This window comes from Amphiura filiformis, chromosome 8 (assembly GCF_039555335.1).
Source record: "Amphiura filiformis chromosome 8, Afil_fr2py, whole genome shotgun sequence".
Taxonomy (NCBI): Eukaryota; Metazoa; Echinodermata; class Ophiuroidea; order Amphilepidida; family Amphiuridae; genus Amphiura; species Amphiura filiformis.
Window position 1 is genome coordinate 63,236,206 of NC_092635.1, and position 24,606 is coordinate 63,260,811.

General features: G+C 37.6%; 1 protein-coding gene across 1 annotated transcript in view; it reads left to right on the forward strand.

Annotated features, from left to right (window-relative positions):
• Positions 1–24,606, forward strand: part of LOC140159656 (thrombospondin type-1 domain-containing protein 4-like) — a 344,014-nt gene that overhangs the window by 72,251 nt on the left and 247,157 nt on the right.

Below are 24,606 nucleotides of genomic sequence, written 5' to 3' on the forward strand. Positions count from 1 at the left end.
GAAACTGTGTGCAGCTACAAAAGTGGTTGGTTTTATTCAAATGAGTTAAACTCAGGCTTTGTGTACGTAAGCAAATACAACAATTCTTTTTTTAATTTGGACATTCAAAATCTGCTCTTTTCAATGATATTTTCATTTACAGCGAAACCTTCTAGATTTTGTACAAAAGCGCCACAAACATGAGTTTACTTCTTTTTGAACCAGTCTGTAAACCTCGGTACACAGTCTGAAGTCGAATTTGAACTCAACTTTATTTGTGTGTAAACAGAGTCATTGTGTAATGATGTATATTCAGATTCATTGTGTTTTGAACTCGACTTCTAATGAAGACCAGGAGCAACTTTTATCAAATTCAAACTAGAATTTTACTGTAAAACAAATACGCAAAATAGAAGTTGAATTCATTATGGTTATCGAAGCGTAACGAGTGACTGACATCATTTGGCGTAACCAGTGACTGACCACCATGCTCCCTCACTCCTGGCCCTCACTTCCTGTATTACTAGCCCCAGGCCAGGATGATCCCCTGGTTGCAGTGAAGGATATGTGCCACGGTTTTGGGGTGCGTTTTCATGTTTTGGTATATCGATATATCGATGTGTGTGTTTTCAGTGGAGACCAATGTTCCCAATTGGGTGCATTTAAATGTGGGCAAAGTTGCCCTTAAAAGCACCTAATTTTGGCACATTTTGGGTGTTTTTTTGTGTGAAAAATTGGCATATTGATGGGTTGCAAAAAAGTAGGTACAGAGAACCATCTGAATAGTACAGCTGCTAAGCTAAAGCATTGTGCACCTTGTAGTAGAAGCATTAGAATTCACACATGAAGTACAAGGTCTAATGTTGATTTTCAGATTAGCCATTTTGGATTTGATCTGTGGTGATCGCTAGAGGTCACAAAAGGTCACACACACAGGGGTAAAAAATTATAAATTATAATACTGTAAATTAATTTATTGTTCTGACGTTTCATCAAAGAAACACAATCACCCTCTGAAAGAAACCATAGGGAGGGAGCTTTTTACAATTAATATAATATTCATACATACGAGAATAGGAAAATGAACTTGTTTTGTTTTAAACAGAGGTCAGCCAAATAATGTCAGCAAAATGCCAGTCAGTTTCTTTCAACACTTGTCTTCTGATGCAGGCTTCCTCTCCAATGTCATTTGTTGTCCTCACAAACAGCGGCGGCGCCACAGGGGGGGCAAGGGGGGCGGCCGCCCCCCCCCCTATTATTTGCAAAAAAAAGAGGTAAAAGGGAGGAAAAAGAGAAGAGGGAGGAGAGAGAAAAAGGGAAGGGGAGAGAAAGAGAGGGGGGAAAGAAGAAGAAAAGGAGCCATTGCCATGGTTAGGCGAAGGGGAAGCCCCACCCCCTTCGGACATCTTGCCCCCTGTGGAATGCTGACCGACTCGGTTTTCTCCCAACTTCTTTGGAAAAGTCCTGGCTACGTCCCTGTCCTGGCGCGGCAACATAGGCAAGTCTGTGTCATGCCAGCAATTTAATCATTATAAAATTTACTTTCAGTCCGATATCTGTAACACAATTTTTACTTTTATCACATTGTTTGTATATTATATGCTACCTCTCTCAGAAATAGTATCAAAATTATTTAGCAATAATAAGCAATATTGGCTTTATTTAATACGGTTAGGGGCATAGCCAGGATTTATGGGGGCTGATTTTGAAAAAGTGGACATGTTTTGGACCTTTTCCTAAAATTGTGGACTCTTTTGACCAAGAAAGCATAAAGAACCTAATTTTTTCGCTCGCTAATGGGCAAAATTTTTGACTTTTTTGACCGAAAAATCATAAAAACTGAGCGCCCGCTCGCCACGCTTCATAAATTGAACCGTTTTGGCTTTCGATGATTGGGGAGCGACCACCCCGCCTACGCTCCTGATAACGGCTTTCATTTAAAAATATTTTCCGACTTCCAAACACCCCTATTCATATCATTTTTATCTTGCCTAGGCCTATTCATTTGCGTAATTAATATAAGGCATCTCATATACAATGCAACTTTAAAACATACACAGCGTTGCGACTTAAACTTTGCATATTAATTAACCGGGACTTTGCAAACACGCTCAAAGAATTGTACTTAATGCCCGATCATTTGTATAATATAGGCCTAAGGATGACATGAGAGAAGAAAAATTTGAAAGGAATGGGGGTAAACATGGTCAAAAGAAAGAAATTTTATTTCAACAAAGGTGAAATTGGACTGGGAAAGCATGGGAAAAAAGTAAGACTCCAAAATTGAACGTATAGGCCTAATTGAGTAGGTCCATGCCTAAAACCTGCGGTCCGCAAGTCGGGCCCGTTAATGAAACCCATAAAAATATGCGGTTGGAAAATAAATAAATAACCAATAAAAGGGTGAAAATGGTGCATCAAATGGCTTCATTTGTACTTCCATTTTGAAATTTTTCCAAATTCTGAGGGGGGCACATCCCCCTCAGACACCCTCCTCGCATAGCGCGAGGGCCGGGCGCTATCACGCCGCAGGAATATTCTTCAACATTTTTAAAATGCATCGCCCCCCTATCAAAATACCCTGGCGCCGCCCCTGCTCACAAATGTACATGGATTACATCAAATTAACACTGTTTCCTTAGGGTTACCAACTAAAAGACAAGTGCCATTCAAAATTATTAATATTAATATTTATGCTATGAAAAATTCAGCTTTTAAGTCCAAAACAATTGTGTGTCCAACCTCTCCTGGTCCACTCAATGAATTTAATTTTCCTTTTTGCACCCTGTTTCCCCGGCCTGAATAGACCACATGTATTCGAGTCTGGTTGTAGCATAGCCAGGACTTTTTCAGAGTGGGAGGCAAGGGGGAGAGAGGGGCAAGACAGGGGGAAGCTGCCCCCATGGCTATGCTACTGTCTGTATGGCAGAAAAGACGAAGCAATTGCACTTTTTAATTTATTTCATCATGAGTAAACTGCAAATCATCAGCCTGCTACGCTAATTGCCTAAGTCATTTTTTGTAATTTTGAGGACAAAGAACAAAATGTGGTTCAAAGCATGCATCGTACATAATCAGGCTGATTTCGGATTATTCCCTTTCCTTTGTATCATCATCATTTGTTCTTGTGCAAAGATTGGTCCCTGGGGAGATTGGTGAATAAATATGTTTAAATGCATGCTTGAACCATATTTTGTACTTTGTTCTCAAAATTACAAAAAATGACTTAGGCAAAAAGCATAGCAGACTGATGAAATGCAAGGGAGATCCTTGTTCCGATTACTAGTAACTATTACTCGCAAAATATCAGGCTACACAACTTCAACAATTTACTATACTGCTGTCCGAATTTTACCCAAGATATTTATTTTCAGCATTCTTATGGTAATCCTTGGTAAAGACTTGGGATGTAAAGTTTAATCCTTGTGATATCCCTTGTGGAAGTTGTTGGAGGAGCTGCACCATTGCTTGTGGTATATCCACTTAGTTTGCGTTCCTTTAGGTTAGTCACAGTTTAATGGCTGTGTTTATTTTGAATACCATGCATGATTTACTCTTGCACTATTGCCGTTTTTCTGATCATCAACAATATTTGTTTTATAGCATAGTTTTTCAAACCTGTTGTAAAAGGACATTATTTTAGGCCAAAAACAAGCTGTATGGACAACTTTTGCAGTAAACCTCTCTTACTTTATAGGGTGTATTTTCCTTGGGGTACAATGAGCTAATTTTGCCCCAACCCCCTGAAATCCACTTTGCCCCCTCAATGCCCCCCCCCCCGAAAAATATTCCTGCCGCCGCCACAGGTGGTATTTTCCTTGGGGTACGATGAGCTAATTTTGTCCCCCCTGAAATTCACTTTGCCCCCTCAATGCCCCCCCCCCGAAAAATATTCCTGCCGCCGCCACTGCTTAAAGCAGCCCCGTACGCAGGATTTTTTTTGGGGGGTGCTGATTTTGAAAAAGTGGACTTTTTTCCAAAGGGGGGGGGGCGATTTTGTAAAAAGTGGACTTTTCCCCCAAATTGGGACCTATTTTGACAAAAAAAAACGTAAAAAACCTGATTCTTAAATGTTGGGACTTTTGTATACTTTTGCAAATTTGGGGAGGTGCGGTCGCACCCCCCGCACCCCCTCTGCGTACGGGCCTGGCTTAAAGCATAGACAATAGTCTTCCATCATCAATAGAGGTTATCCACTTCACTCATGTGTGACTTCTAACAAAAGGCACTGGCCCGGGGGGATCACTCACATAAATGGTCTGTACGCATGCGTGACCAAAAAAACAAGTAAAAAGGGGTGTTTTTTTAGGCAAGGCAAGTTACGCGAGTGACGCATTTAGGGTCTAAAAAACACTGATTTTCAAGAATAAGGGTAGTTTTCTGAAGCTGAACAACTTGTTTAGGGTACCTTTTCAAATTTTTGGTAAATTACGAGTCCAAAAAGGGTACATTTTTTCATTTTTACTAGCCAAAAAACTCATTTGGGGGTAAATTTTATATTAAATTACCTTATTAAGGGCCTAAATTTGCTGGTAGGGTAAAACTCGTTTAGGGGTGTTTAAAGAAAATTTGGTCACGCATGCGTACACTATAATACTTGAGTGGCCCCGGGGGCACTGGTTCCCGTAGTATCCCTCATTCAAAACTAATTCAATGCACGACCTCGGGTTACCTGCATGACTTTGGCGGGCTATTTTGAAACAGTCATGGTTGCACTTTAGGTACTTCTTTAGAATGTCCTAAACAAGGTATAGCAGTCGTTGATAGGCTATGCAGCTTATAGAACATGGATAACCTCTATTAAAACAAATATTGAATTGTCCATGATGTCTTTGATCCATCCAATCACGTAAAGCAGAAGCAATTATTTCAGGTCAAAAGTTTAGTAACACCAAATGAACCTGATGAGATAATATTGTCAATGATAAAATCACCTCAGCCAATTTGTGATCAGTTTGTATCTATTTGATTTGACAATTGAATGGAGGACAAAAGGTTATCTCAGTTTTGTATCTGACAGTTATTAATGCTCTGCATGCTGCTATGGGCTGGAACATAAGTCAAAGTTTTGAGATATTTTCTCAAAATATCAAGAGATCTTTTAAGAACCACTGAACCAATACTAGGCTTGTTTGTACTCATTTTAATGCATTTTACATGCTGACAGGGGCGTAGCCAGCTTTCTTGGTCAGGGGGGGGGCAAAATAAAATTTTTGGGGCACGGACGAAAAAAATGCATTTGCATCATACAATACATAGAGACTGTATGTCTTCTAGCTTCCCGAAAAATGCCTTATTGGGATGATGTGCGCGCACAGCGCGAAAAAAAATGGTATTTTACATTATTTTCGCCCATTATCTGGCTGAAAAGGGCTATATTGTTACAATGTGCGAAAATGTGAAAATTTTTTGGATTTTACACTATTTTGGCCCTGAATTTTGCTAGAAAAGGGCTCCTTGCCCTTTTCTTTTCCTTTGCCCTCCTGATTTTCTCTTTCATTTTTTTTTTCAGATGGGCACTTTTTTCTTTCATTTTTTGTCAGGGGGGCACTCTGTCCACCCTGCCCCCCCCCACCCCACCCCCGCTGGCTACGCTACTGCATGCTGATTCCAAATACGGTCATGAAAAGTTACAATTCTGTTACAATACTGACAAGTCTTTTGTATTCATCCCTATTCAAACTTCCTATATATTGCTTCTCGACTGCAGAGTTGATAATACGTTGCCGCATTTGATCTTCTTTGTTGTTGTTTAATAGGTAATGCTCTGGCAATCAATGTCAGGGTTGCCAAACCTGCAATTTGGTAGCCTAATTGGGCAACTTTTGAAGATTTTCCTTGCGACTTTTGACAATTTCCTGTCCTAAATAGAAACCAATGGTTAAGAACAGGGTTGTAGCTATGCTGGGCGGTGGCGGGCGGACCCACCCGGCACTCTAATTTCCACCTGGCACTCAAATTAATTTTGAGCCCAAATACCCGGCACTCTAGTCTCAAATGTTTCAAAATTAATGAACATTGAACAATCAGTATAAAAATTAGCAATTCTTTATGAAAATTTCAATTTAAAATTTGCCTAGCTATAACCCTGGTTAAGAAATAAATTGGGCGACTTTTCAAAGTTCAGTCAGCAATACGGAGTAAATTTTCAGACACATGACCAATAGACCACTTGACATCAATGTTTATCAACAAAGGCGAGGGATTGGTCTTTCGATATGCTCGAACGAACCGCTTCACTGGTCAATGGCTTTCTTGTACTATGTGAAATGTGGTAGGAGATTTAAAATACACATGCCCTGAGCAAACTAAGATGCGCACGCACACTGCAGGGCAAAGAACAATGGAAAGTGCCATAATGCGTGCGCATACTGCCGGGCAATGACGTCACATGTCAAGTGGTCTATACCTATCAATGTGAGTGTAACCTCGAGCCTGATCCCTGAACCCTGGGCCTGAACCCTGGCATTGACCTCGCTATTCAAGTCTTGGTCATTTTTAAATGGAATAGTATTCTTGGGCGCAATTTCAATAGAAATTCTTGCATGGCAAATTTATTGAATATTCAGCAATCTTTTCTTCACAATATCATCGAAACGTAATTTCAAAAATATCTACCTACGGAAAAAAATATTTATCTATGGAAACTCGTACCATAATTGCATGATTTTTGAAGTACAATGTGTATAAATTATATTAGTGTGTGGGTACCATAAATACAATAATTTTATGGCCACATTAATTAGTAATAATTAAGTCACAAACCCATACCCAGGTATGTCTATTTTTTCTAAATCAACCTTCCCATATGTTTCCACAGTGATACATCACATGAAGTCAAATCAATTTGATGGCGTAGTGCATATTAGAATATGATCGTTGCTAAGTCAACCGGCTCACGCTTTCTTTGTTACGAACCACTGATCGAAATGATCACAACCCAAAGCCTATGGCATATCATAATTCGGAACAGGTGTATGAGCCCAGGCTTGAACCAGCAACCAATGGTTAATAGTGTGCACTACGGCAACTGCAATTATATGGTGTCCTATGGGGACGTATCATGGGGACATTTCATGGCACTTAAAATAAATGGTTTATCACACAAATAAGTACCATATTTTATTACCTACATTTAGGTCCCAAAACTTTGTGAATATATAGTTTTATTCATAGATTTTGAAATTTTTAACTCATTTTGTCAAAAACAAAAACAAAATCGTCATTTGCCATGTATGTCAAATCAGTGACGATTTATTTTACTCAAATCAATTGGTGAACACAAAGTTTTATTGTAATTAAAACACTTTAGGCTTAAGTCTTTCACATGGTATTTTAGTACACCATTGAGCATTTACAATCATGCACAAATTAATAGAAATTCAAGCAAAATTGAGGGCATTGCTTTGGAGCCTATCACATGTTTAATATGGCTTTAACAGGAACTTGTTCTATAGACGAATCCAAGTAGCCAAGTCATGGTCAGGATTTGGTCGGACATCTTTGGGTAGCCGCTAGCACCAACCTGGTGTTTTGAGCGTCCGATTGTGCAAATAAAAGCCGCCTAACACCTAGAGAAGATGCAAGGACGAGGAGGGTTAATAGAATAATAGCTAATAATATATATAATGGAGATAATTCCGCAGGTAATCCCGTCGCATCTATTCATCGGGCTATTCATATACATAGTCATTTTGTTCGCAAGTACATCAATGCATAGATACCGCGTATAGTTAATCCGGTTATTATGTCACTTCAACAACGAATAGACCATGCTGTGTGTTTTGTCGAAGGGAACTGTATTGTGTTATTCTTTTGTCCACCTGTGTTTTCGCGGAAGGTGTAAAACGGGTGATGGAATGCAGTTTAAAATTTCCGCCAAGGCGAATCATTTCACATTTTGAGTGCATTGTAGCCGACGGCTACCCAACTAAAGGCTGCTAGTCAGGTGTAGGAATGCGTGTATTCGGATTCGTCTATATAAAGCACTTTGAACTATTATAACTTTTACAGAAAAAACACTTTTGAAAAGTTGGCAATTTTTTTATAGTTATTGTTTTTGCTATAATATGGTGATTCTCTCTCATCTAGGGTCTACATTCCATCCCTGGGTGGATTTCTTGTATGGTGCCTGTAATGCAAGTAATTCTTCCTGTTGATTGGCTAGGAGTGTTTCTATTTTAAGATATTTGACATTTTTTTACCATTAATGTGCAATGCAGAAGTAATATTGTTATCAAAAGTGTGTAAAAGCTTAGTCATCAAGTATTTATTTATGAAGAGAAGAACAAATCTTAACCATAGACCCTAGAAACCTTCTACAGTCTATGTCCTAACCCAAATCCGCCAGGGGCTTTTTGGCGACGGGAAGGGAAAGCCAGGAAGGAATAAAGAGAGAAAAGAAAGAAAGAAGTTGTTTGCTCTGGGTGGGATTCGAACCCGAGACCCCTTGCATGCCAAGCACTGGGTTGGCGACACTTTGCCACGGGTTTTGGGCTTCGCTGGCCAGCGCAACCGTGCCTATATATCACTTAGGGTGATTGCGTCATCACACCACGTGGGATGCATGCACGAACAGGGCATATATCAAGTAGTATTTTGTAGTACTCAGGCGTGTTAGGGTTAACTCTGTTAATGTCAAAATTCAAGGGATATGTCTAAAGGATAAAATCTTATGGTAAATAAAATATATTTTGTAGACCAATTACTTTTACATTTGAAAAAGGATGATATAGTTTTTATTTGAAGGTTCATGAGAAACCGAGTATCAACTAAATTGATATTATAAAGGGCGTTTGACTCTTATTAAAGTTATTCCTTGTTTATGTTATGCAAATGAGACAGTTTATGCTCTGCAGCTTTTGTTCTTTTGTTATGCTGAAACCTTTCCCTCTCAAGGCTGTTTCTACACAGATAAATGAGCATGAAAAGAGTCTATTGCACGACTGTTTGGTGCAGACTAAATATCAAATTAGTGTACTCGGGAATGTAATTAAAGTGACTTATGTTGCTTATTTATCTTTTTTATCATCATACTGAATTGCAGGAGGTTTAAAATTAAATTCAACAATTGAAAATTGAAAAAAAGATCAAAAATATGGACCAACTCTAGAAAACAATAGTGTGATAAGGCAAAAAAAAAATAATGGTTTGTCTCAAAGCTCACGAGCGGTTTGAAAACAAATGCGAAATTTTTTTTTTTTTTTTTTTTTTTTTTTTTTTTTTTTTTTTTTTTTTTTATTTTTTTTATTCCCGACTTTTTTCATGGTACCGGTATTTGGAGAAAAAAATTTGATTTTCGCCGAATTTTTTTTGAAATAAAAAAATAATTCTGCATTTCTTTTTTTCCAAATCTCACGAATTTACAAATGCGCGCGTGAGCTTTGAGACAAACCTTTTTTTTTTGCCTAATAATAACTTTTTACATGTATAGCCTTTTGTGTATAATGAGGAATAAAATGTCCATGATAAAGGGGTTCTCTAACTTTCAGATGGATATTTATTTCATACATACTTATTGACAAAGTGTTGCATGTGAAGTGCTGTGTGTAACATTTATGAAGATAATTCATTATGATAGCAGTGCTCCGGAGACCAGACACAAGTCTTCAATAATTTCCTATCATTACCGAATTGCCATTAATCCCTGCACTATATACACACCATTGCATGCAAGGATGTCTTCATACAGAGGAACGGAAAATGAACATTACTAGGGTATAGGCGTGCAACAAATGTATTGTACACTACAGTAACAAAATGTTTCTTGATATAAAATATTGTAATATGAAAATGTTTAATTAAAAAGCTCATCCAACCCATGACAAGTTTGTCACAAGAGTTATGCCTATAGGTACAAATAGGTGTCATTTTTAAGAAAAGACCTTATGGCATCATGGGTGTGTGGGGGTGCATACGTGTTTGCCGGCAAACGAGGACACACACAAGATTTTACACCCTAAACTGTGGACTTACCTCCAACCGAGGACAGTCCTCAGTCTCAAACTGCTGCAAAAGACCTCTAATGCATGCTAAATACATTATAGTGATATTTGCTCCAAACCGCGGACGAAACGTGTAAAAACTACAGTCAGCAGTTGATGGATAAAATTCCGTTTCGTATCATACACAACAAAAATCTGCCATTTTAGTCCACGGTTAGGCGACAAAAACACGATAAACATGTCCGCGGCTAGATAGCAATACACACTGTCCTCGGTTGGCGGGGTGGGGGTGGGGTGTGTGTGTGTCCATCAGAGGGTGTGTCCGTCTGTCGAGATGTGGGATGTGTGTGTGCAAGGCTTTTGGTTGAGTTTTTAAAAATCCTATTGCAACCAAAGTGGGGTCATTGTTGCATTATGTGTGCCTTCATGTGTTGGTATATTGCAGGTCACATACTAAGGTCAAAGGTTATTTGAGGTCAACTTATAAATCATACTGAAAATGACCTGGACTCACATGAACAGTTCAAATCCAGCAAACTTTGGCCATAGCTATATATGAACTCTCATGTAGTGGTGTTCAAGGTTACACATTAAGGTCATAGGTCATTTGAGGTCAACTTGTAAGTCTCATATCTTCTTTCATCTTTCTGGGACCAATGTCCCTATTTTTTACCAAATATCTCAAAAGATTTATCATAATGAACTCAACTTAAGGCTGGTCAGAGGGGAGCATGACCTACCTAGTGGTGTATGCACTCAATATTGAGACAAATAAAACAGACACACAAGAGGAATGGTATGGGTTCTATACTAAAGGAGTTCCAAGGCTTGATATATTATAAGGGGTGTCATTTCCACCCCATGTGAATGATTTTTCTTTCTCAGGAGGGAAAAAATATCCAAAACTTTCATTTTGAAATATTATTGGCCTTAACTTAAGGTGGTACTACACCCCTGTGGTAAATTTGTGGCTATTTTTGCATTTTTTTTCAAAAACTAATAACACACTGGTAACAAAAGTTATGTATATTATTGGGGCAAGGAATCCAATTACTACACCGAAATTTCAGTGACTCAAGGCAAGCGTTTCAGTATATATGATAGGAAACGAGGTACATCCTAGCGGTACCTTATTTCTGATCATAAATAACAAACCGCTTGTCTTGGGTCACTGAAATTCCAGTGTAGTAATTGGATTCCTGCCCCTATAATATACATAACTTTTGTTACCACTGTGTTATTAGTTTTGAGAAAAATGCAAAAATAGACACAAATTTATCGAGGGTGTAGTACCCCTTAAGAACAGTGAATGCGATTATTAACTCAAATGTGGCTCCTGCCATCCCACTCGCCTGGAGGTTTTGAACTAAAAGATTATTCAAATATTTTGAGACATGCTGAAAGTGATAATTTTGTTTGAATGGTAGAAAATGATTCTTTGAAAATACAAGTGCACCTGTTGATGATCTACCATTCCAAACTATTTATTGCATGCAGACTCTCTGTTGGGAAGAAAAGACTATTTTGTAGAAGAAACAGTGGATTTGACGTCACTTATACAATAATTAATCAGATGTTGAATGGTAATTAAAACCTGTCAAGACAATCCAGATATTAATCATTCAGTGTTCGGATAACTAATTTCTTGTATACAAATGTTAATTTTCCAATTGATATAGTAAAATACCAATTACTATAACAAAGGCTAAACAAAACATTGCGTGACTGGTATGAAAGGCAAACTAAAGCCAGTGCCAATGTGGTTTTAGCAAATCAGTTTTAATGTTTTTAAGGTAAGAAAAAAGTAAAGGTATAGCCATCAGGCCAAGAAAAAAATTGTTTGCTTGCCCTCAAATGAATTTTAGCGATTGGGTCGGTCAGTCGGGATTTCTTTTTTCTTTTCTTTTTTTACTAGCAAACTCTACTGTTTGCATTAATTAAGGCTCAAAATATGAAAAATCAGACAATTTTGGTGTCAATATGAATCAACTAACATTACAAAACAACTAAAATGTTGAACACATGCTCTAAAATACATTTTTTTTACATCTCCAGAATGCAAAAATTTGAAGAAAAAAACCCAAAACAACTTTTTCAGGAATTTCCAAAAATAGGGTCGGTATTCTTTTGTACAGGAAATAGAAAAAAACAACCCTTTTTTCTGATTTCCAAAATTAGGGTCGGTCGGTTGAGGGCAAGCAAACATCTTTTTTTTTTTTCCTCAGTGTAAGAGGGTACTTGGGCTATTTTTCGACAGGTGTGCACCTTGAGCTTTTGAAGCCTTTTGATACTTATTTCTAAGGACAATTTTACTGAAAATAGGGACCCATATCTAAAGATTTGCTGAAAATAAGAACCCATATCTAAGGATTTCTGGTTAAGATATATGTCCACACTTTTCCCAATTGTATAGTTGCAGTACCAAATTTCACATGCAGTGCATGAAAAACCCCGATTCGATTTGATCTTTAAAATGGTAAAGTACCGGTAATGTGTTTTGCGTGCATAGCATTGACAATCCTAATAAGGAGACCATGTCTAATGAATTTTACCTCAGTCCCCAAAACATAGATCCACTAAGGGACCCACTAAGTGATTTCTTGTGAAAAACCTACAATTTATATGTGATGTGATCAAGCAAAATCAGTTTATAATAACTTAACACGGATACTTGTCCACACGGTCCTTCCTCGTGGTCTTTAACTCTAAGCACTCCGTGTTAACTGCCGGCTCGGTCTTTGCTTTGTGGTAAATATAGGAATTTCCTGAAAGTTGCTATACTGCAAGCCCAGGGGGGCACTCAACTTTGGAAGTGACGGTATGTGCCTGTCAATAGGCTCCCTCTTTTGAAGTCGACTATACCCGATCGATGACCCCCTTTTTTTAAAAGTCATACCCGATGACCCCCCTTTTTTTTTTAGTTGCGGCTACCCAATGACCCCCTTTTTTTGGTTGCGGCTACCCAATGACCCCCTATTTTTCAAAATTTTCTTAGAATAGCGTCATCAAAATGTCAAATAATTATGCCGAAACTTTCAAATTTTGCTCAATTTTTTCAAAATTATGCCGAAACTTTCAAAAATTTATACTCATTGACCCCCTTTTTTCAAAATATTATACCCAATGACCCCCTCTTTTATTTTGTTTGTACCCAATGACCCCCTTTTTAAAAATAATGCTTTGTACCCGATAGGCCCCTACTTCGCGACGCCGGTAGGCACATACCCGTCACTTCTAAAGTTGAGTGCCCCCCGGACTGCAAGTACACTGTGGAAGCCGATGTCTCTTAGTTTCAGGGCAATTATGTCCTACACATGTTTTTTAGGTGTACTTCTCCACTCAATTTCATCATCTTTCAAGACACTTATCAGCGCTTCCATTTCTTCTTTTGACCAGTTTAATGATTTTGTTTTTGTGGTGCTTCTTTCATCATGCTCATTCTCGGTGAGAAACGGAGATAAATTATTGTGAATTTATTGCTCAAGAAATTTAAAATACTGCGAAATTGTAAGTGTTGTATCCGTAAGGTCAAGCTTGCCACAAAATCTTGATCACACGGGCGCTAACACGGAACGATCGCTTTGTGTTAGCGCGCCTACCACAGAGATTTCTTGGTGGTAAATCTTCCGTGTTAAGCCTCGTGGTACTTAACACGATACTTGTTCAGACGGGCGCTGTGAAATATCAGCAAGATAGATTCAATGTTGACTTCAATGCATGGCTGTTGATTTGCAATTCTTAAACACTTGAGAACGTTCCTGCAATCTTATTGGTTCTTACCCAGCTTTACCCGTGTGATATGACACGATATCACACGGGTCAGCGCTTGCATAAGCGTCGACAGCGATCACGCGTACTCGCTATTTGGACCAATCGGAGGCGCACAGCAACAACGGGACTGATCGATTTTAAGCCCTAGGTAATTCCTTGCAAAATGTGGGATTTAATTTAATTAAAATTTGTATGATATTTTTATTTGAAATGAAGTGTTTCAGAATGAGAATAAAGGTATTGTTTTTAGCCGCTGTCGTGCATCTATCGTCTCATATAACACAGACGACATCATTATTTTTGGTGTAAAACAACTCGGCTCGGCCTCTTTGTTTTACTTAAAATAATGATATCGCCCGTGTTATATGAGACGATAGATGCACTCCAGGGGCTAAAAACAATACCTTTATTCTCTAAGTATCACAAAAGTGTCACCACATGTGGACCAGTATGACATTCAAATTTGACAATTTGAGTTTGGGCCTGTGAAAATTGATGAGGATCAGTGGCGGCACCAGGAATTTTTGTGTTTCTGCGGGGGAGGTGTCAAAATTATTTTGGGTTTTTACTGGGGGGGGGGCAAGGATCTCACTGGGGGGCATTTGCCGCCACTGATGAGGATCAGTATTCAGTATGTCCCTTTTGATTTGGCTTATTTTGATCACTAGATATTCCCACAAGCATCTCAGCAGCCAATTGGAATTATGTATGGTCAGTCAGTGGTTACCACACCACAGCTAATGGCTCCAGCAGTATTGTGGTATACCTTTGTCATACATTACTTACTTTTTGTCTGTCATGTTCATGCCTTTGTTCCGCTTTAGAGGTAGAAAAGACTCAAAATGTGAATATTGACTCTGGACTTTTAAAGGAATATCGACCTGGATCTTAAGAGAAGTGTCACCCCCCCGGTAGGGAAATATCTTATCATATTCTTTAATTTTTCTCTCTCATTTACACCACTCAGCAGGCCATACCTTCTTGGCATTTTGAGATGTGAAAAGGACCCATATGAATATTGACCTGGGTCTTATGAGTGTCACCCATGTTTTGATAACATTTCGAAAACATTTTTGAAAACTTGATAGAAAAGATTCTATGTTGACAAAATATTTTGCAAAAATGTTTACCAATAATATTTTACAATAACATTTTGACAACATTTTAAAGTGTTGTGCTAGTGTTTTTTCATTATAAAACTTTTTTTAAATGTTCTCATGACCTTTACATAACCTGGCATTTAAATGTTAATCGGATAGCAACATTTGCACAGTATTTTGTGTGGGACCTGAGAGGGCATCAGACACACCAATTTACATTCTGAATACGAGGATTGTCCTTCTCATATCAATCAATTTTTTGAAATTCACGATATAATAATATATATATACAAACGTTGCGATCTGATCCCTTAAAACGTTTTGAAAAAAACAAAACGCATTTACAACATGTTTGTAATGTTTTAAGAACATTTTTGTATTTTGCCGGGGTATAAATTAGGGCTGATTCCCATAAATTACCCCAGAAAAAAATAACCCATTTGAAAGATCCTAATGACTGCCTTACAGTGACAGGACTACCATGCTATCCTTCCCATATAGCGTGCGTTCCCTTGCTCAGGTCATTCCCCCTTTTTCCTTTGATTAGGAAACACGTATCTTGCGATGAGCTTACACATGGATGTGCCACCCTGGTATTTCCTGCATGCACAAAATAAAGGAAATACTTCCAAGGGAGGACTTCTTTTTGCAAAACAAACAACAAATTATCAAGTTGAATAAGGTGATACTCCCTGATTCTGAAAAGTGGCTAACCAGGACTTGGGAGTGGGGAGGAAAGGAGACATGAGGGGCAAGGATCTTTCAAGGAGAAAATGTTGATGAAAATGTTCAAAATTTTTTCTACAAAGTATAAAAAGGACCTAAAAATCATCAATATTAGTGGCCGGAATCTAACAGGCATCACAGCAGGTGGGGCAGCTGCCCCTTTGCCCTCCCTCCCTCCCCATGGCTACACCATGCACTGATTCTGAAGTCCTACAGGATTACCAAATGGATGAGGTACAGAGCCCTGGGAAGAGGGCATTTCTCCCTCAGACAGGACCACGTCTCAACCACCCCATCCATTGAGTGTTGCTCATTTTATGGGGGCTCAGTTGGCTAGAGTATCGTACTACTATATTTATTTATTTATTTTTTATTTATTCATTTATTTATTTATTTAAATGAGATCCCAAGGCTTGATTAAGCGGCATCATTTCCACGCTATGTGCATGATTTTTCTTAGATTAAATTCTAGTATTTGCATAAACTCAAGAATATCAAGACCTATGAAAATATAAATGCAATTATTGGCTCTCTTGACTCACTTCCTACTAGATCAATATATTAGCCTAATATTAACAAGTACACTGCATGCTGTTTTCTGGATAAATCTGGAAAAACATGGCTGCTGCCATCTGACTAGCCTAAAAAATTATGATTTCATTAAAGATGGGTGACCTGATCGACAGCCTCATCCCCCTTCTTTTTCCTATCAAAATGGAGATTTTGGCATCAGAAGAAAGCTCATATATCCCCTAAAAAATTTATGCCCAAATTATATTCTGTTTAGATGTTAAGAATGAAAAAAGTGATAGCCTCTGTGGTATACATGGGCCATTGTGAAACACATTTTTACTTTTAATATCAAACCGCTAGTGCTATTTACTAGAACTAGCCCCGTTCCACAAACCGTGACGCCTCTCGAATAGCGAGCGGAGCGAGCACCGAGCGTTTGCAAAATCATCATACAGGTATCAGAGTACAGCACAGAAGCCAGTGCTACTATTTACCTCAAAACTTGGGAATCAGATTATTTTGGTACAGGCCTCAATGTGGGATACAAAACACAATAGGACAAAATCTGACTACTACCTTTAATTAGAAGATCCTCGACTATCCTGCTTAAATAATAACAAACAAACAAACACACAAAAAGAGTTCAGAGTTGAATTAATCAGAATCACCTTAAAATTTAACTTTGAAAAAGTAAACACGTTCTAAACTAAAATTGAAGGAAAAGGTTTTTACTGACTGTCAACAAACTTAATCTTTACATAAGTTAAACATTTGTATAGAAATGCATGACTCACAAGATCAGTGGGATTAATATTTCAAACTATGTTTCAAATCTGTGTAGAATCTATCTGACATCTATCATTGTAAATCAAGAAACATATCAAGTCATGTGACTGCTGTGAGTGCAATTTCTAATTTAATTTCTAAACATCTCAAAAAAAGTAATTACCCCCTTTTAAATAATGGCCATTATTCAAAAGCGCGCTATTGTATTACAAATCTGTAAAATGAATTGGAAGCAGAATTTATTTCTGCACTCTTTGACACCTCATTTGTAGCAATTGTCTAAATATTGACATCACAGCGTACAGTACATTTAAATCAATGTAACCCAAGATTTGAAAGTCATGAGTAAATTCTATCAATTTGTATTCAGTATAATGGAAGGAAATCTGTGTAATGATATCCGAGTGTTTTTGTATTGTTGTAAGTGCAACTTTCAAATCTGGACCTCCCTACATTAAATTGACCGGTGTTTTATTGTTTTCTGGGCTATCTTATCAACTGAGGTGTCAAAATACGCAGAAATAAATTCTGCTTCCAACGCATTTTACAGATTTGTAATACAATAGCCTGTTTATGAATAATGGCCATTATTTAAGGGGGGTAATTACTTAATTACAAAATCATCATGCATCATAGTTTACTTGATTTAGAGGTTCATGTGGCAAAATCAAGCCAAAGGAGTCGTCACTAAGGCAAAAAAAAGTTGTTTGATTGTACTCATCCGACTGACCTTAATCTTGGAAAATCTGGAAAAAAGGTTTTTTTTTGTTTGTTGTTGACAACCTAATAAAAATTCCCTTTAAAAGGGAAAGCCAGCCTCAATGTAGAAGAGGTCTTGTAATTAGTTTTGGTCAATGTGAAAGGCATTTTTAGGATCACACTTACATCTACATGACAGTCCGCCAAACCATCAACGATGAGAACATGCACACTGAAACAGCAGAAAACATTAATTCCTAATCTCATGTCAACTCTTTTAATTCATTACTCCAAATTGTTCTGGTCTGTTGTTTTTTTTTTTGTTGTTGTTGTTGTTGTTGTTGTTGTTGTTGTTGTTGTTGTTGTTGTTGTTGTTTTTTTTGTCTTTTCAGCTTTTTACCCACGATATCTCAATTTCCAATTTAGTAATACCAGAACTTACGAACTCAATATCTTCGCTTAGGAATGTCCGATTTCACTGCTTTCGATATACCACTTCACAAATACACTGCGGTTTGAGTTAACTTACATGTACATTTTATTTTAAAATAACTTAATTAATTCGCAATGTATAGTTTAAGCCTACTATATTATAATAGATAGTGGCCAGCACATTTATAAAGGACTGGTTACTCACTACAATCTTCACTCTTAAACTGTGTTTTTGTGGCGCCCTCTACGGAGGCGCGCCACAATATAGGCATGGACTTTGTAAAAAGCTTCTAATTTCACTCTTGCTAGATTGACTTCGCAATTGTTTTGCTAAAATTATGCCCAGCTCAGAAATAAAACCACAATTTGCTTGGATTTTATTTTATTATTGTTTTCTGATATGCACGGGATAAAATGGTGGCGTATATTCTTTGTTTAAAATACAAAATTAGGATTTATAAAAACACCAAATAAATCCTGACCTTTGTATGCGTTCAACCAGTTTACCGTGTGCCTTAGAACCCGATAGACGTGACATTTGACCATACACTAGGATCCACAACATGCTCATCTATCATGGGAACAGTTCTTAAACCCTAATAGGCCTACATTTGTACATTCATCCTTTGAAAATTTGGATACACAAACTCATACTCTGCAACGTGAGGTCAAATTTTGCACTATGATTATGTAATTGAGGTTATTGGACTGTGCCATTGGGATGAGACTCTTGTGGTCCATAAAGATCAATTAACGAGGCCGCTTAAACTGATGGCTTTTGTTTGCTAATTATACCATAGAATCTATATAGCGGTTATTGCCAAAGTTGCAATATGGTGGCACAATTGGGCGGACAAACTGTATGCAAACAACACGGCATATTAATTATACATGTTCTACATTGTTGTATTTTAAAACACTGAAGACCAAAATTGACTAGCTACTACCCCCATGATTGGATTAAGTAAATAACTAAATCCTGTTATCTACCCAGCAATGTTTGCTTATAATCTTAATAATTGTAACAAACTGTAGTGTACTAAATGGTATAAGACAGAAAAGGCAAACAGACAGAAATTTAGAGTTTTAAATTAGAGAGTTGACAGGAAGTTGTAAGAGTTAAATTGTTATGGATATGATTGGTGTAAGCGAAAATGTTGAATGTCAGATCAAAGTCATCCGAGGTGAATTAAGTAATGTCAATCACAAATTGTTACAGGTCATTTGAGGTGGACTAAGTTTATATTTGGATTGTCAGAACACCTTCCCCAATCAAACACATTTCTCTTGCATTTGATCATCTTCTACTCTTCCCTAGAAAAATCATTATAATACCAAATCTACACACCATGGAATTCACTATATCACGTCCAAGTTCACATTGGGCGCCACGTTCCTTTTTTAAAGGAATTTTTATTCTGAATGTGCTGATCATGTTGATTGTTAGTCGGAAACTCCTGCGAAGCTATGGACATGGCATCTTACATACTCCATTCTATAACAGTCTGCCTATAGTGCCTTGTGTGTTTTCTCTTCAATCATTTTGTTGAATGTAATTTTATGAATCAAATAGTTATGTGTCATTTTATTTATAATAAAGAAGTTATTAAATTAATAAAGTAAGACAATTTATTTATCTATAAGTGCATGTCAAATGGGGTACATTGTTCAATACTATAGGCCTACATGCATAAATTATGCCCATATTATAGCTAGGCCCTAAAAACTTTATTTTGCATCGGATTTTTCCGTTGAAAAGACAAAACTGATGTTTATGATAGCAACCATTTCATCAATAACATTTTGAGTCATTTTTATCCATAAAAGCGACACAGGATATGATAGATAACTACTTTCACATCAATATGGTCCATATGATCACAGATTGTTGAGAATCTGTGATATGATCCAGGGATATAATGAAGATTTTGATTCTATAGATCTGTTATCAACATGATATCACGCTGTTCAGTGGTCAAGGAGTAAGGACCCCTGGTCAAGGACACTGATATGACATCATAGAGCGTGTTTCTACAGGCGCACCGCTAAGTTACCGCTAAATGGATAACGCTATCTTACCGTTATCTTACCGTTTAACCTGCTGTTTCCACAGACAGGTTTTTGCCGTTGGCGTGTTCATACCGTTTAAATGACAAACATGTTTTAAAAGTGTATTTTATGCGGTAGTATGGCCAGAATATTGCATCGTAGGCCTAGAATTAATGCTAGAATGGATTGTTTAATGGTTGATTATTGCTAAATAATCACTTTTTTTTGTTATATTTTGCAAATCAAGAGGAAAGTTTTACATTTTACACAGTTTTTCACTATTTTGTAGCATTTACAAATTTCCGTGAGCAAACCCGAATTCCGTGAGTTTTTCTGTTTTTCCGTATCACGGATAAATTGTGGCTTTACATAACAGTTTGGACTTGTTATGTTGCCCAGGCTGTTATTAACGTTTTTGTCATGTCGTCTGTCCAATTAACATGTTGATTAACAGCCATTTTGTTTGATTTTGCTCAATAATCGGCAAGTTACCGCTTCGGTCTGTTTCCACAGAAAATCTACCCGCTTAAAAAACAAAAAAAACCTACTCCAACGAGGTTTCCGTTGGCGTTGAAAAGGCGTTGCAAAAAGGCATTGGAGGCTGTTTCCACAGGAGTGATTAACGGTTCCATACCGTTTCCAAAGCGGTATTTGGCTCTGTAGAAACACGCTCTTAGGTGATGTCAGATTTTCTTCTGCTGACCATATGATGCTATATATTAACTATTATTGTTACATTTAGGCCTATACCTGACTTTTAAAGTCATAATTAGTTCAAACATAACTTTGGTAATACTCACTCGTTTTCGTTCGTTGAAACGGCAAAACATACTTACTTTTCCTTACAAATCCAATTAAAATATTTAAAAAAATTCAACCACAAAAAGTTTTAAACAAAAGTCATTCCAATACCAATAAAAAATTATCTCTTGAGCAAACTGACCCCATCCCAGAAATAGGTACCAGCCCGATGGGCTGACGAAAAGTCTTAAAAACAGTTTCTTCACACTTCTAAACTGTTTTAAAAACATGAATGAAGTGGTAAAGTATACAGTAGAGAAATATCTCAATTCACACCTGTTTGGGCTATTTTGTTATGCTAATTAGGCAAACATGTTTATTGTTTAAGCTATGACCTTTTAAAAAAAATCTGACCAACCGACCCTTCCCCTTGGAAGGGATGTATGGACAATCAAACATTTTTTTCCTGGCCTAAAAGCTTGTTACTGTTGAAAAGCCAAGGAAAGCATGGATTGGGCGCGTGAAAGTCGATTCCGAGTTTACCATCATCCCCTGCCCGCGTCACTTTTTGGAAACCAAAAATACCCGCGTCAAATTTTCAAAAATGCCAAAATAATTCATTATTTTCAAAGTATCAGTGTTTTCACCAGTTTTAGCAATTGGAAACATATATTTTTGTTTGTAAAACATATAAATTCATAACTTGGAAGCAAAACCAGGCTCTTTTCTAACTTTTCTAGTCCCTACCTTTCGTGAAAATTTCTTCGTCGCATTTATTTTCATTTTGCTTTAAATCAACACGCATTTTAGGTCAATAAAATCTGATGAAATAATGAAAAATGAAAAAGTCACCTCACCAACCTGGAAAAAAAAAGTGATGATAAACTCTGAATTGACTTTCATGGGCCTTGTCAGCTTACACATTTATTGACAAAAGTGGGCCATTTGTGACAATGTTTATATGTCACTCACATTTTTTGGCAACTCATTTTTCCTGATTTTATTATTTAATTAGTTCTGAGAATTGTGTTGGTGGTGTTACAATATACCAATCACCATGAAAAGAAAATGTCTCAGTTATCATCATCAAGATATTTTTAGCAATCCAGTTAACAAATTTAATCATAAAGAAACAAATAAACACACAGACAAACTGCCTTGCTTGATGTGTGCTTGCGCAGTGTTGCAAAGCTGATTTTTCACGATTTCCCTGAAAACCAGGGTGCTGCAGTCTCCAAAGCCATTGGGGCATGGAAAATAGGACAAAGTGCAGAAATAAAAACCAAACACTGCTCCAGAAGCAGGGGGCCTGCCCTGGTACCCCCAATAATTTTGGTGGGCGGCCCAAGTAGGCCTACTCTCAAAATTAAGGTAAAATTAATAAATTTAGGGTAAACTAAAATTCATAATTTTAAGGTATTTTATTCAGAGCTTATTTTGCTTGTTCAGCATTTCGTGCCTCAGATGGGCCCCCCTCAATATTAACAAGAAGAGCCCTTAAAAAGGACAAGGTTCCGCTGATGGCCTATTGGTATAGATAATATAATGAATCACTAGGCCTACCCTTTCCCCATTAATATAGCTTAATATGCAATCCGGGATTTTCACCGTTAAAATGATAAACTTTGTATTTAACCTACATTAAATGTTACTTTTACCAAGCTTTGGATACATTTTAAACCATCAAAAGTAACATTTGTACAAATGCACTTATAAGAATGCAGCTGTTTATTGAGAACTTGATAATTTTAGCGGAATATCTCAAAGGCAAAGTTACAAAGTTTACATGGTCAATATTCCTATTTTGGGTCCTTTTCACATATCCCAAGAAGGTATGAACCCCCGGGTGACAATGGTGTATTACAGTTCTGCAGAAGCCATGGTTCAGCTTTGGTGCGGTAACCGCTCTAGTTGTCTTGGAAGGGCAACCAATTTATTTATTTTTGGCCTTATTCCAAGCAGCTATTACACTTCTATAGTATTACACTTCTATAAATGACTTTGTAACATGAACATGAAACTCTTGGCAAAGAACTTGACCTATGTAATTTATATAGGAGCTTTAGAGAGATGAAGGTTAATGATGTTGCTATTGGCAGTCAATCATTTTGATGTCAAGTTCTACATTGGGTTTTACATAGTTTGATACCTTTTGATCTGTCAAATGAAATAAAGCATAACTTAGCATTTGTCCCAGCCAGGGCTGGATGATATAGGCCTATAAAGAAGACCCAATGTTAATCCTAAATGTCATATCAAGTTTTGATTATTAGAGCTAGCCCCGGGGGGGGCACTCAAATTTTTTTTTGGTAGGGGTGTGCCACCGCCAGTTTTGAACTCGAGGTCTAAGGAACTGATCGGCCGGCCAAAAAGGGGGGTAAAGGGAACTGATTGGCCGGTCAAAAAGGGGGTCTTGGGAACTAATTAACCGTCAAAAAGGGGGGTCTTGGGAACTGATCAGCCGCAAAAATCTGAAAATGGGGGTCTGGGAACGAAACCATGCAGGCCAAACCAGGATTCAATTTTGTTGCGTTTTTGCCACAGATCTATGAAGGAATTGATTTCACTTTGAATTGTGCATTAAATTATTAAATCAGGAAAACCATTTTAATGCAAAATTGGTCTGGGTGGCCTACTACGATGAAAATCTCAGCAAAACAGCATTCGGATCAAAATTACTAGACCCTGCAGACCTACCTATTGCCTACTGATAATTATAGCAGCAGCCAGCAGCATTACATAAAAGCCCACCATAACAACAAACCCACAAAAATAATTTTTTCAGTGCCGTAAAGAAAAACATTTAGGCTACATTGAACTGCCCTGCATAGGTCTACATGAGATACTTGAGTGAAGTATGCAGAATTTGGCAGCCATTGCACTAACCCAGTAGATCGTAAATTACCTTTTACTTCACTGTTATAACCAGCTACAAGGAGGTGTACATAATTATTTGAGGTACTTTTCCTGATATTTAGCGATTTTATTCCCAAAACAGATCTCAAGATCATTTATTTCCAGCAAAATGTTTATCAGCTGAAGGCCTCGGCACTCCGCAAGTGCTGCAATCACTGTTTACAAACAACCAACCAGTGTTGCCACTACTACAAGGAGCCCAAAATCCCACCCAAAATCCACCTTATTCCTTACAATGTGTTTCAATGGGGAAGAAATTTGAAGCTTTTGGGCTCGCAAAAGTAGCTTTTGGGCTTGAAATAGTAGGACAGAAAACACTTGCCGATGAGAGCGGAGATCGATGATCTGAGAGTCTATGGAACGGCTAGAAAATTTTTGGGGCTTCAAGAGCGGCAATAATGAATTCAGAGGGTCTAAGGAACGGCTGGCGGCTCTGAAAAAGGGGGTCGTCGCCGCGGCACATACCCGTATAGCTGGGTAATGTGAGTGCCCTCCCCGGGAGCTAGCCTGGCATAATACAGGGATCAACCATCCATCCAGTACAGACAGAAAAGCAGGTCATTATCACATATGGACATGTTGATCAACGCCACAAACATTGTTACAAAATACATCAATTTTTGGGTAAGCCTTAAAATGTGAACTGCAGGTTTTGACAAACAATATGTTTATGCCATTTCAAAAGTAATTTTTATAATAAAACATAATTTGGAACCAACTTACTTATTTTGCACTTGTCAACTCTATGGGACTGTATACATGGTATAAGTCATTAATGTTTTGGCTCTTTGGGTGTAAAAAACATCAACATGTTAAGTAAGTAAGTAAGTAACACTGCATTTATAATGCGCCTAATGTCAGAGGATACAAAGCGTAGAAACACAGAAAAACAATGTACAAACAAAAGCAACATCATGAGAAAAGGTATGTTTTGAGAAGGGTTTTGAACC